This window comes from Hyaena hyaena, unplaced genomic scaffold (genome assembly GCF_003009895.1).
Source record: "Hyaena hyaena isolate Hyena2069 unplaced genomic scaffold, ASM300989v1 scaffold_233, whole genome shotgun sequence".
Lineage (NCBI taxonomy): Eukaryota > Metazoa > Chordata > Mammalia > Carnivora > Hyaenidae > Hyaena > Hyaena hyaena.
The window spans coordinates 1,248,531-1,263,070 of record NW_024080866.1 but is presented as its reverse complement, the minus strand read 5'-3'; the positions used below and the strand labels follow the sequence as shown (position 1 = coordinate 1,263,070).

At 41.3% G+C, this 14,540-nt stretch overlaps 1 protein-coding gene and 1 long non-coding RNA gene across 3 annotated transcripts in view; one reads left to right on the top strand and one right to left on the bottom strand.

Moving 5' to 3' along the window:
• Positions 1-7,702, bottom strand: part of NT5C2 (5'-nucleotidase, cytosolic II) — a 92,388-nt gene extending 84,686 nt beyond the window's left edge. For both annotated transcript variants that reach the window (XM_039243931.1, XM_039243933.1), the window contains exon 1: positions 7,616-7,702. The gene's annotated coding sequence lies outside the window, so the exon portion shown is untranslated. The remainder of the gene's footprint in view (positions 1-7,615) is intronic.
• A 4-nt stretch (positions 7,703-7,706) lies between these two features.
• Positions 7,707-8,819, top strand: LOC120239576. Its single transcript, XR_005530466.1, has 2 exons — positions 7,707-7,918; positions 8,576-8,819. It is a non-coding gene; the product is annotated as an uncharacterized LOC120239576 (long non-coding RNA).
• The last annotated feature ends 5,721 nt before the right edge of the window (positions 8,820-14,540 follow it).

The following is a 14,540-nucleotide window of genomic DNA, read 5'->3' as shown; positions in this document are numbered from 1 at the left end:
GGTTTTCCTTTTCGTGGTTTCAGTTACCCGAGGTCAACTGCAGCCTCCAGAAGCAGATGATCCTCCTTCTGTTATAGTCAGAAGATCAACAGCAGCTTAAGGTTACCTCACAATGCCTATGTCATTCACTTTATCTCATCTTGTGGGCACTTTATCATCTCATGTCATCACAAGAAGGGTGAGTACAGTTTAAGAAGACACTCTGAGAGAACACATTCACTTAACTTTTATTATAGCTTTGTTTTACAAAACAACTGGCCTGGACTCTTCAAATACATCAATATTATGAAAATCAACAAAAAGCTGGAGAACCTGCAGTGGATTAAAAATAATTAAAGGGACATGGTAACTAAATGCAATTAATTCATGATCTTGGACTAGATCTGGGACCAATGGATTAGGCTGTTATTTAGCTCTGAAACTTTTCTTTCCTATTAAACTTTTAATATGAGCCAGATATTAGATAATAATGTTACCTCCATGTTAAATGTGTAGTTTTACAAGACATCTTTGTTTTTAGGATATTCAAGTAGATCATCTGAGGAATGAAGTGTCATGATATCTGTGACTTACTTTTAAATGGTTCAGGAGGCACCTAGCTGTTTCATTTAGTTAAGTGTCATGATATCACAGTTCATGAGATCAAGTCTCACACTGGGCCCCGCATTGGGCTCTGAACTGACAGAGGAGAGCTTGCTTGGGATTCTCTCTCCCTCTCTCTGCCCCTCCTGTGCTCACTCTCGCTCTCGCTCTCTCTCTCAAAATGAATAAGCAAACATTTAAAAACATAAAAGCTCAGGAAAAAATGTATAAACAAAAGATAAATGTGGCTTAATGTTAACTGGTGAATCCAAATGAAAGACAAATTCATTGAACTATAACTGCACTTTTCTATATTGAAATTTACTGCAAATAAAAAGTTGGAATAAAAATGTAGAACTTCTGGGGCGCCTCGGTGGCTTAGTTGGTTAAGTGTCCGATTTTCGCTTAGGTCATGATCTCGTGGTTTGTGGGTTCCAGCCCCGCATCAGGCTCTGTGCTGACTGCTAGCTCAGAGCCTGGAGCCTGTTTCAGAGTCTGTATCTCCCTCTCTCTCTGACCCTCCCCTGCTCACGCTCTCTCTCTCTCCTAGAAATAAAAAAATTTTAAAAAAATGTAGAACTTCTGCACAAGAGGGACTAAACACTGAGAAGATATTTGCAACATCATAAATGAGAAAGGGTTAGTAAATAAATAGAGCTATGAACTAATGATGGGAAAGCAAACAAGCCAAGCAATTTACAGAAAAGGAAAGCTTGCAATAAATGGATGTAAAGAAGCTCAACCTCACTTATAATCAGGGAAAGGCAAGTTAAAATGAAATTTGATTGTTTTAAAATTTAAAAGTCTAGGGGCGCCTGGGTGGCTTAGTCGGTTAAGTGTCCGACTTTCGCTTAGGTCATGATCTCGCGGTTCGTGGGTTCGAGCCCCGCGTCGGGCTCTGTGCTGACTGCCAGCTCAGAGCCTGGAGCCTGTTTCAGTCTGTGACTCCCTCTCTCTCTGACCCTCCCCTGCTCGCGCTGTCTCTCTCTCTCTCCTAGAAATAAATAAAACATTAAAAAAAAATTTTTTTTTAAATAAAATTTAAAAGTCTAAACAATATCAGTATAAGGATACTGCAAAATGGGACTCCTGGAATCTGCTGTTGAGATTTGGATTTAGTATTGTGGAAAATAATTTTGCATTATCTAATGAAGTTCAAGATCTTCATACTCTACAACCAAAGATTTCACTAAGAATTCTCTCACATAAGTAAAGAAGATGACAATCCAAGAATGTTTATGCTTCATTAATAATAGCAAAAATATCTTAAATACAGAGAACAAACTAGAGGTTGCTGGAGGGGTTCTGGGTGGGGAGATGGGCTATATGGGCAAGGGGCATTAAGGAGACACTTGTTGGGATGAATGAACACTGGATGTTAACATGTAAGTGATGAAGCACGAAATTCTACTCCTGAAATCATTATTATACTGTATGTTAACTAACTTGGATGTAAATTTAAAAAAAAAACCTAATTAATAAAAATAAATAAAGATAGCATTTTACTGTTTTGCTATAAACTTTAGGTCCCATAGCTAGGTTCTTGCTTTATTCTGAATAGGAATCAAGATTTATTGTTTTAAAGTGATACTGTGTGGAAATTACGGATTTATTCTCTTGAAGAAACACCAAAGGTGATGGGTTCACGGTGGAATTCTCATTAAACTTTATGATTACAAAGCTATATTATATACTATTCAATAAAATTAAACTTCAACTTCAAAAAAAATTATAGCAAAAAATCAGAAATTCCCAAAAATCCATAAACTGGTTTATTCGTATAATACAAAACTATAGGGCAATTAAAATGAATAATAAAGATTTATGTATCAACATTCACACATATCAAAAACAATGCTAAACAAAAAAACCATGTTGCAGAATCACATGTAAATACATTAAATAAGAGTATATATATTTTTATGGATATATACCTATTAGTAAAAGTAAAAAATATAAGGGCGCCTGGGTGGCTTAGTCGGTTAAGCGTCTGACTTTCGCTTAGGTCATGATCTCGCGGTTCGTGGGTTCGAGCTCCGCGTCGGGCTCTGTGCTGCCAGCTCAGAGCCTGGAGCCTGTTTCAGAGTCTGTGACTCCCTCTCTCTCTGACCCTCCCCTGCTCACGCTGTCTCTCTCTCTCTTAGAAATAAATAAAACATTAAAATATATATATATATATAATGGGAATAATCATTACTGAATTCATGACCATGTTACCTCTAGAAGTGGACAAGAGAGGGAAACAGAGAGGATCAACCAGGATACATACAAGCCTAAGTTGTATCTGTAGTTTTATCCCTTTGAAAATTTTAAATTGGAAAAAGAAAACACATAATTAGAAAAATAGAAAAAAAATAGACAGGAGTGCCTGGGTGGCTCAGTCAGTTTGGTGTTCAAGTGTTGGTTTCAGCTCAGGTCATGATCTCATGGTTCAGGAATTCAAGCCCCACACTGGGCTCTGTGCTGACAGCTCAGAGGAGCTTGCTTGGGATTCTCCCTCTCCTTCTCTCTGCCCCTCTCCTGCTCTCTCATACTTACTCATTGTCGTGTGCTCTCTCAAAATAAACAAACTTAAAAAGATAAAACTACACAAAGTAAATATGATGGCCTATAAGGTAGTCATTACATGATTTTCTGTATGTTTGAAAATATGTGAAATATAAAAATATTTCATATTTTAAAATAAATTTTAACATTAAAGAAACCCCATTAAACTGAATCTAGGAGCTTTTAAAACATATATTCCACTGGACATCTGAAATGGAAACATACTAATTCCCAACAAACCGTGTATTTTTGTTTTTGTTTGTTTTATCCATTAAGTTTCAGGCACCAGACCAATCCTCTCTTTCCAAGCAGACCCTGACATAGCAGGCTTTTCCATCTTACACTCTTGAAATTGCTTCCCAATCAAGATACACACAAAAGGTAGGAACAAATAGTTCAACACTCCCCATGTCAATTTAATCCTTCTCATTCTGTATTTCACCCAAAAAGGGGGCAGTTTTTCCTGCTCTGCTGGCAATTTTGCTATTTTTATTGTTTTCGAGTTTTGGGGGGTTTCTTTTTTTGGTTTGCTGCTAAAGTTGTTTTCCATTTAAGAGAGAAAGGTGAGGGACACGTGGGTGGCTCAGGAAGTTAAATATCTGGCTCTTGACTTCTGCTCAGGTCATGATCTCACAGGTGTGGGTTCCAGTCCCATGTTGGGCTCTGCATATGCAATGCAGAGCCTGCTTGAGATTCTCTCTGCCCCTCTCCCATTCACATGCTCGCTCGCTCTCTCTCTTTTAAAATAAATAACTTAAGGGGCGCCTGGGTGGCTCAGTCGGTTAAGCGTCCAGTTTCAGCTCAGGTCATGATCTCACGATTCGTGGATTAGAGCCCCACGTCGGGCTCTGTGTGGACAGCTAGCTCACTCAGAGCCTGGAGCCTGATTCAGATTCTGTGTCTCCCTCTCTCTCTCTGACCCTCCCCTGCTTACATTGTCTGTCTGTCTCTCTCAGAAATAAACAAATAAATAAATAAAATAACTTAAAATAAAAGAGGGAGTGAGGAAGGAAGGAACGACAGCCACAACAAATTCTGGTAACCAATCAAGAAACACAACCAAATTTCAAATAGTAAAAAGTTATATAAGATATACTACGTCAAATGACAAGGAACTTGGCAATCCATAACAATTTGTAATCAACTTCTTTAAAGCAAAGAACTTTTTGCTTTACAAAAAGCACCTAAAAAACATGATGAACACCAACCACTCATAAAAAAAGGTTAGCTGACTTCATTAATTCTGCTCTATCCACAAGAATCCATGTAGCATATCTTATAAAACAGCTTACCAGAAATTCTCTCTCCAGCTTTATCTCATAGTATTACTCTACCACTTTTAGTGAGAGAAACCTATTCATTAAACCCTCTATACATCCACTTTTGCATCTCCTTACTCTGTGTCATTGTCTCTTATGTACTGTATTCCCTGATCCCACAAATATGCATGCGATAATCTCCCCACTTTGAATAAACAGTAAGAGCTAACATTTAGAGAGGATTTAATGCATGCTAATATTGCTTCAATGGAATTATCCCATTTAACCAACACACCCCTATAAAATTTGTTCTATTTTCTCCTTTTTGGTGGTGAGAGAAACTGAGTGAGGCTAAGTTTTCCAGGCATGGATGGTTAAGTTCTAAGCGAGGTCTCAAATCCAGACTCCAAAAACCAGGCCCTGAAACATATGTGATGCAGTCTATGTTCAAAGTACTGACTGCCTTTATTGCTCAAATATCACTTAACATATGCCCTGTGACATTTAACATTATATGTTTACAGATGTTGTCTAAGTGGCTCAAAATACTACATTCCTTCAATAAAAATTTACTGAGAGACCGTATTGTATGCCAGGCAGCGTTGGCTACTGGGTATAAAAGCATGTTACAGAGCCTCTACAAACGAAAAGTAGACGGATTCTTCAGATACATGGACAACCCAGAAATGTAAGTAAATGCAAAATTAAAAACAGTATGTACAGGGGCAAGTGGGTGGCTCACTCAGTTAAGCAACTGACTCTGTTTCAACTCAGATCATGATCTCAGTTTCGTGGATTCAAGCCCTGCATCAATCAGGCTCTGCTGTGGCAGCACGGGGATTCTCTGTCCCTCTCTCTCTCTGCCCCTCCGCCATTCTCGGGGTCTCTGTCTCTTGCAAAATAAATAAATAAACTTAAAAAAAATATGTACATAGTAATTTAAACTACATAAAACCAGTGGTCTCCTGGGTAGCTCAGTCAGTTAGACACCTGACTTCAGCTCAGGTCATGATCTCACAATTAATGAGTTCGAGCTCATGTTGGGCTCTGTGCTGACAGCTCAAAGCTTGGAGTCTGCTTCGGCTTCTGTGTCTCCCTCTCTCTCTTCCCCTCCCCTGCTCACACTCTGTCTCTGTCTCTCAAAAGTGAATAAAACGTTAAAAATTAAAAAAAAAAAACTACACAGAAACAATGCCTAGATTAGGAACTGGGAAAGAACATAGTTATAAATAATATGGGGTTTGTTTTTGTTCTTTGGTATTTCACTGAATTAAGCTTTTTCTTAAGAGACTTAAGCAATGAAAAGATGAATTAAAAAACAAACATGTTATGAACACTTTCTTTCCCCTACAAAACAGCAGAAACAGTCTAGAGTCAGATGAATGAACATTCCTCCTCTAACATCCCACTGTAAAGTGGCTTTTTAGGAAGATACACCTGATGTCAGTAGTAAGGCTTGCAGATTCTTAAGCAAACACCTCTCTGCATAAATCTTCCCACAATTACAAACTTCTGGAAACCTGTATGTAGCTAACTGCAAAGTTTCATACAATGGAATCAAATCTTGGAACTGTCCAAAACCTTGCAGAACATCTGCGTCAGCCCTCTCATTTTACAGACTGATTACTAAATTCTAGGCTAATGAGAGTAAATGCAGCAACCTGTAAGAGCTGAAATTGTGCTTCCTTTGCAAAAGAATTTCAGAAATAAAGTCTGTGTGTGCTAGCATCAGCCCATGCAGTTCTGACTTTAATTACTAAGTAGGTGTGTCCTATGGAACTTAACCTCTACAGGCCTGGATGTCTTCATCTGGATAAATTCTAACCGCTGCTGAAAAGTGTCTCAGTAGGGGAGCCTAGCTGGCTCAGTGGGAAACCAAGTGACTCGACCTCACGGTTTTGAGTTCAAGCCCCACTGTGGGCGTGGAGCTTACTTAAAAAAATTAAAGTAGGGGAAAAAAAAAGTGTCCTGGTAAATTAAAAAAAAAAAAAAAAAAGACCTAAATCACATTAAGTTTCCATGGTAAAATGGTCCTGTTTGAACATTCTTCCTTTCAGGTTAGCTAGCAAAATTTGCATCTGCGCTCTTAAAAGGCGAAATGAACAGCGTGCGGACTTTATGAAGCAAGTACAGTTCAACCAAGAACCTGTCAGCACCCGGACACGCATAAGCGCACGCACGCACACAACCCTATAAAGGAGACTTGTCACTGCAGAGCACTGTACTTTACAATACATCCCTCAAACCTAACGGGGCCGACCACACTGGGAAAAAAACAAATCTGATGCCAAGCTCTACACCTACTGCTTTTAAAAGCCCAGGCCTACTGACGTCAAACCCCCCAAACGTTATGCTTAACCACTAATGGTTCAGGCCTCTGATGTGCATCTCCCCCTCGACTCTCACCAGCCTCAGAGATCCCCAGAAAAAGAAAGGAACAGGCGGCCACCGGACAGCTGACCCCGGACTTGGGAGCTGTTTGGCAATAACGAGCATGGTTTTTGAGGCGGTTTGCGATTCGATGTGAACTCTCCAGGAAGTGCTGCAACGACAGAACTGGCAAGTGGACTATCAAACCGGCAATTTCCTGCGGGTCTTGCTAAAACGCTGCCAACCTCGCTTCCTTTCACAGCCGCCCGCTAGTTCCCTGGGGTCTACTCCGAAGGCGCAGGGGTTGAGGCCCATTAGGCGGGGCGGAAAGGCTGGCCTCTGACGAGGACGGAGAAAGCTGGTGTCGGCCGGAAAAAATAAGCAGAACTGAGTGAAGAGGGATCCGCCTGAGGCGGGGTGGGGGCTGCCACCAGCGAGAGAAAAGTGGGGGAACGGGACACGAAAAGGGTGGCTCTGAAGAGACGAAGGGCCGCGCTACGAGGGTGAGGCGAGTCCCGGCGAGCCGACGGCTAGGGAACAATGGCGCGGGCGTGACGTGAGGCTGGGGGCGTCGCCGCTGCACGGAGTTAGGGGCCAATCTGAGGCAGGGGCGAGCTGCGGCTGGGGGCGGGGGAGGGGGGCGCCGTACGGGGACGCGGGCGCCAAGCCGGCGGGCAGGCAGGGGAGCGCTAGGAGGGACGAGAAGGGCCCGAGGGGCGCAGCGGCCCGGGTGGGGCAGGGGCAACCGCCGGCCCCCGGTCCCAAGTCGCGAGCTCGGCCGCGCACCCTCCCTCGCGAGCTTGCTGGCTTTCTCGCCCGCTCCCTCCCCGCCCTCCCGCGGGTGCAGCCGCACTCACCGGCCCCGCCGCACGGCCGCAATCCCAGCGCGCAACTGCCGCAGCTGCCTAGGCGCGCGCCTTCCCCGCCCCCGCCGCCCTGGCACCGCCCCCGCCGCCCTGGCACCGCCCCCAGCTCGAGCCCTGCCAGGGACCGGCGCGCTGTTCTTTCCCCAGCTCCGCCGCAGAACCCGGCCGCCGCGACGCTCCCTCGCCGCTCTGACAGCGAGGAGCCGCGAAGCTCGCGTGTGCCTCGGACCCTAGCGTTCTCGGGTTTGCTAGATCCACAAGCAACCCGAAAATCAGTTGTTGCTGAGCTGTGGGGTAACGCGGGCTGACAATCCTTACATGTCTTTTTGGTCTCCATCCCTTGGCCTTGTGCCCAGCCCCTCAGCAAGGACCCAGGCTACCTAGCCTTGGCCTACACTCCAACGCTTTTCCTTAGAGGGATGGGGCACCCTTTTTCCCAGTCACAGAACCTTTCCCCAGGTTCTTCTGGTCGAACTGACCTCAAAGCCCCTCTGGTCCAGAGCCCCATAACACCCTTGAATCCCATTGGTAGTTAAAAGAACTAGCTTTGGAGTCTGTCAAAACAGTTTGGAATTCCAGTTCCACCACTTAGAAATTGTGTGACCTTGGGCAAGTTACCTGACCTCACTACCTAGGTCCTTCATCTATAATACAGGAACAGATAACAATAGTACCTACAAGTGTTACAGGATGAAATAATAGAGGAAAGGTGCTTAGCACAGTCCTGGCATGCAGCACTCAATAAACGTTAGTTATATCGACCTACCACCAATTCTAAAGAAGACCCCAAGTGACAGAAAGCCCACTGTTTCCAGAGTAATGCATGCCTCAGCAGTTCTGACAACAGTTATAAATTGTTACTGAAACTTCTTCTTTCTGGCCTAAGTCCTATCCCTTGGGAGCCTCAGAGAACAAACATGTCTAATCTCCCTTTGACCTTCTACTTTTCAGATACTTGAAGATCTCTGCGCAAGGTCTTCTCTTGTTCCGGACCAGTATCTCCCATTACTCGGGGAGGGAAGGTCTTTGTCCTCATTCTCCTCAAGCACCTAGTAGGTTTGAATGTGGCTCCTGTAGAGTAGATCACCCAAAAGGGAATCAAATGTTTTTAGTACCATCAGAGCAAAGTACCCTAACTTCCTCCTTGTAGGACTTACTGCCTTCCATTCACACAGTAAAGTTCTTGGCTCCCCCACTACTGGCTCATTGCACTTGCCATCGACTAAAACCTCCAAGACTTTTAAATACCTGCTCTGCTGGAGCATGTTTACCTCTCTGATGGGTTTTTTTTTTTTTTTAAAGATTTTTATTTATTTCTAGGAGAGAGAGAGAAAGATAGCGTGAGCAGGGGAGGGTCAGAGAGAGAGGGAGTCACAGACTGAAACAGGCTCCAGGCTCTGAGCTGGCAGTCAGCACAGAGTCCGACGCGGGGATCAAACCCACTAACCGCGAGATCATGACCTAAGCGAAAGTCGGTCGCTTAACCGACTAAGCCACCCAGGCGCCCCACCTCTCTGATGGTTTTTGAGCCAAGTTCAATTCAGGTCAGCTGAGGACAGGCCTTGGGCCTCTCACCTACTAGATTTTTCAGGATATGTGACAGAAAGAAATAGGAGTTGAGTTAGTCTAATACCATCTTTCAACCAAGTGTTTTTGGAAGAAGGTCAAGATTTCTGTCTAAAGACCATCCCACTGAGCAAATAAAATGCATATATATATATGTACACACACATATATATATACACATATATACACAATATATATATAGTGTATATATTGTATATATATATGTGTGTGTACATATATATATATATATACACATATATATATACACAAACTAAAAGGAAATATATAATTGAGTATGTTACTCAGGGTGGTTTCTTTTCTTTTTTTTTTTTAATGATTTTTTTATTTCTGAGACACACACACACACACACACACACAGCATGAGCAAGGGAGGGTCAGAGAGAAAGGGAGATACAGAATCTGAAAGAGGCTCCAGGCTCTGAGCTAGCCATCAGCACAGAGCCAGACTCTGGGCTCAAACCCACGAACCCATCAGATCATGACCTGAGCGGAAGTCGGATGCTTAACCGACTGAGCTACCCAGGCGCCCTGGTTTCTTTTCTTCTTTATACTTTTCCATAAACTTCCTAGATTTTCTACATTGTTTATACTACTTTTATAATCAAGAACTTTGTTTCAAAAAAAAAATCAGAAAAAGTAATTTTAAAAATAGGAGACATGTAATAACTTTAAAAATTAGGAAACAAACTTAAGAGATAACCGACTAAGGAAAATTTGTAATTTATAAAACAAAGAATTTGTATCTGGAACATATAAAGGATTCTGAACAAATCAATAAGAAGAAAAATCTACTAGAAGAATGGGCAAATAATATAAATAGGCAGTTCACAGAAAATACAAATTGCTAACAAGTACACAAAAAAATACTATCTCGCTAGTAACCAGGGAAATGGAAATTAAAACAGAGGTTGGCAACAATTTTTAATCTTCATAATACCAAAAGAATATAAATTGGCACCTCCACTTTAGAGAGCAATTGAACAACATCTATTAAATCCATGTCTCAGCAAAACCACTTCTACTTTTCTAACTCTATGTAATATGGAAGTATGTATAAGGATAATTACTATGATACTGTCAAAAAAGAAAATGTGGGGGAGCCTGGGTGGCCCAGTCAGTTGAGTGTCCAACTTTTGATTTCAGCTCAGGTCATGATCTCACTGTTCAGGAGATCCAGCCCTACATTAGTCTCTGTGCTAACAGAAAAAAAGTAAAATAAACTAAAAAAATAAAAAGTACTCAAAGTTAAATAAGTAAAATAAATAAACTTAAAAAAATAAAAAATACTTAAAAGCTAAATAAACTTTAAAAAAATAAAAATTTAAAAAAACCGTGGAATCAGCCTTAATGCCCATCAGTAGGGGAATGGCTAAATAAAATATAGAATGCTCATAATGGAATTCTGTACAGGATTTAAAAGAAGTGACACTGGGGCGCCTAGGTGGCTCAGTCAGTTAAGCATCTGACTTCAGTCAGTTAAGCGTCTGACTTGCCTCAGGTCATGATCTCACGGTTTGTGGGTTTGAGCCCCGCATTGGGCTCTGCTGACAGCTAGCTCAGAGCCTGGAGCCTGCTTCAGATTCTGTATGTCCCTTTCTCTCTGACCCTTCCCTGCTCACGCTGTCTCTCTCTCTCTCAGAAATAAATAAAACATTAAAAAAATTTAAAAGAAGTGACCTTGATCTATATGTTAATATAGTTTATCTCAAAATCATCTAGTTGAATATAAACAGCAAGTTGCAGCATGATATATATAATATCATATCGATATTTTAAAAAATTTTTCCTCAAAATGGATAACTTCAGTCTAATTATAAAAATCATCAGACAAACCCAAATTAAGGGGTATTCTACAAAATACCTGACCTGGATTCTTTGAAAGGGTTAAGGTTGGGGTGCCTGGCCGGCTCAGTTGGGAGAGCATGCTACTCTTAATCTTGGGGTCAAGAGTTCAAGCCCCATGTTAGATATAGAGATTACTTAAAAATACATAAATAAATGAACTTAAAAAAAAAAAAGAACTGGAAGCCTTTTTTAAAAAAGTGTTTGTTAGGGTCATGGAAGTCAATAAAAGACTAAGAACTATCACAGATTGGAGGAAGCTAAAAGAGACAACTAAATGAAGTGTTGGATCCCGGACCCATGAAAGCACATTAGTGGAAAAACCTGGTAAAGTTCTAACAAAGTTTATAGTTTAATTAATAGTATATTGTACCAGTGTTAATTTCTTATATTTGATCATTGAACCAGAGTTCTGGAATCTGTTAACATTAGGAGAGGCTGAGTGAAGGTATACTGGAACTTTCTGTTAGGATCTTTGCAACTCTTCTGTATATCTGAAGTTCTTTCAAAATAAAATGTTAAAATACTCTGCAACTCTTCTGTAAACTAAAATTATTTTCAAAATAAAATGTAAAAACACAGACATAAATATCATTATCTCTTATCAACACTGCTATAGAAAATGTCCTCTTCTAAACTCTTATGTTGAAACCTAATGCCCAATGTGATGGTGTGTGGAGGTGGGGCCTTTGAAAGGTAATTAGCTCATCAGGGCAGAGTCCTCATAAATAGAATAAGTGCCCTTGTAAAAGAGACCTCAGAAAGCTTCCTACCCCTTGTGCCCTGTAAGGACAAAGTAAGAGGACAGCTGTCTCTGAACCAGGAAACAAACCTTCACCAAATCTGCTGGTGTCTTAATCTTGGACTTCGCAGCCTCTAGAACTGTGAGAAATTTGTTTATAGGTTACCAAGTCACTAGTATACTATTATAGCAGTCCAAACTAAGGCAATCACACATTCAGTTTGTAAAAGATTTTAAAAACAGGTTATAAGTCTGCATGCCAAACTCATCAGAAGTTATCTCTAGGGGCATCTGGGTAGTTGTTATTAAGCATCCAACTCTTGAGTTCAGGTCAAGTCATGATCTCACAGTTCATGACATGGAGCCCCACACTGCCTTGGGATTCTCTCCCTCTCTCATGCCCCTCCTCCACTTTGTGTGTGTGTGTGTGTGTGTGTGTGTGTGTGTGTGTGTGTGTCTCAAAATAAATAAACTTTAAAAAAATATTCTTTCTTAAAAAAAAAGCTACCTGTATCTCTAAAGATGGGGTTAAAGACCAAGATTGGGGGTAAAGTTCAAGGGGAGTTTAACTTAGTTTTATGGTTATCTGAAGATAAATGTATTCATGTATTATTTTTGTAACCAGAAATTAATTTTTTTAATTGCAAAGGAAAGAAAAGGGACAGGGCATTTGGCCTTATGATTCCTTCTGGAGCAAGACAAGCCATACCAACTCTGAAAGAACTGAACCTTCTAACAGAAGAGTGGGGAGCCTAAGGAAGCAAAGGAGCCTTAAGTGGCTTGCTTATGATTTCTAACTTGGCATGGGCTGAAGGACCTGGGCAGTGAGTGCTTAGCAAGAGGCCATCCTACTGTGGCCTTGGATGGTTTCTCACCAAATTTCCTGCCCAGCACCCACATGGCTGTCCCACCTCCCTGATTCATACTATTTTCCCCAGAATACCATAAACTCTGAGTCAACCAGAATGTTGACTGAGCTTTCACAGGTTACTCATCAGTTTTCTGCTCCTTGGTAGAAGCTCTCAGAGAAATGCAAACATTGCTTAACACCCTGGCCTGGGGCCTAGAAACAACTTCCTCCTGCCCAAAAATCTTTCTCCCAGGAAGTGTTCAATCTTAGATCCAATCAGCCACCTCATTTGTCTCCTCTGTTTTTCATATTTCTTTCTCTAATAGCACAGGGTCAGCACTTACCATGATAAGTGCCAGTGTATGGAAGGAGACAATCAGAAAATGTTTAGTCTAGCTAGAAATGTCTAGTCCAACTTGAGAGATAGGACATCTATGTAAAACTTAGAAGGCACCTGAACTGCCAGCCCCTCTACAGAGCAGTGCAGCCTGCTTGAACATTCCACATTTTTAAATTAAGCAGCACCCATATTAGCACTAAAGTTTATGGCATACAAATGTCAGAATGAGAAAAAGCATCTACTTGTCTATTCAGAAAGCCAATTCTTTGTTAAGTATGTAAGGTTGGGCTTTCTACCTTTTGTCAGTATAAACATTTCCTAATTGATTTTCCTGTCTTGGCATTCCATGTCAACCTCAGTAAAAAGTTTTCTATGCTAAAAGTAAGCTAAACAAATATATAATTACTTTTGAGACAAGAAATACAATTAGAAGCTGATTGGGGCGCCTGGGTGGCTCAGTCAATTAAGCATCCAACTCTTGATTTTGGCTCAGGTCATGGTCTTATAGTTTGTGAGGTGGAGCCCCACATGGGGCTGAGAGCACCCAGCCTGCTTGGGATTCTCTCTCTCCTTCTCTGCCCCTTCCCCGCTCACTCGCTCTCTCAACAATAAATAAACTTAAAAGAAAGAAACAAATAGAAACTGATTTAATGAATTTATCTTCTGGATATGGACACTTGTGGGAAATTAAAGACATGACTAAACAGGAAGGAGCACATAACTCACAACAGTTTTTATATAAACCCATTTTGTCTTGCAGACCACTAATTCTCTCAGCCCACAATCCAAGTCTTCTCTCTGACTTTTTTACATATTACATATAAAATGCACAAACCAGAGAATGGAAGGCAAACCAGTGGCCATAGACATTTGGAGACTTTTGACCACAAATAACAGAAAACCTAGTTAAAACAGGCTTAGTAAATAAGAAACCGATGAACAGTATTTCTCAATTTGGGAAATTTACTTTGGGAGTCCCAAAGTATATGTTGGTATGACCAGTGCTCTAAGATGTTGATAGATACTCCTGGGGATAAAAATTCCAGTCTTGCAGAAATCATGAAAGAGCTATTTAAACTTTTAGCACTTGAGAGTCACCTGGCTGGCTCAGTAGGTGAAGCATGGGACTTGTATTCTCCAGGTCATGAGTTCAAGCCCCATACTGGGCATAGAGCCTACTTAAAAAAAAATGGTAAAATCTTAGCTCTTTGCAAAACTTGGGCATTTGTCATTATAATTCCTGGGATAGCACATCCACTTTGTCTTTTTGGATGGGGCTTATAAAAGGCCAAGAAAGGGCTTTGGTTCTCAGACCAAAATGATGAAGCCTCATTCAAAGATATATAACAGTGAGGAGCCTGGCTCACTCAGTCAGTGGAGCATGGAACTCTTGATCTCAGGTGTGAATTTGAGCCCCACATTGGGTATAGGGATTTCTTAAAAATAATCTTTTAGGGGCACCTAGGTGGTTCAGTTGGTTAAGCCTCTGACTTGGGCTCAGGTCATGATCTCATGGTTCATGAATTTAAGCCCCTCTTCAGGCTCCCTCCCTCTT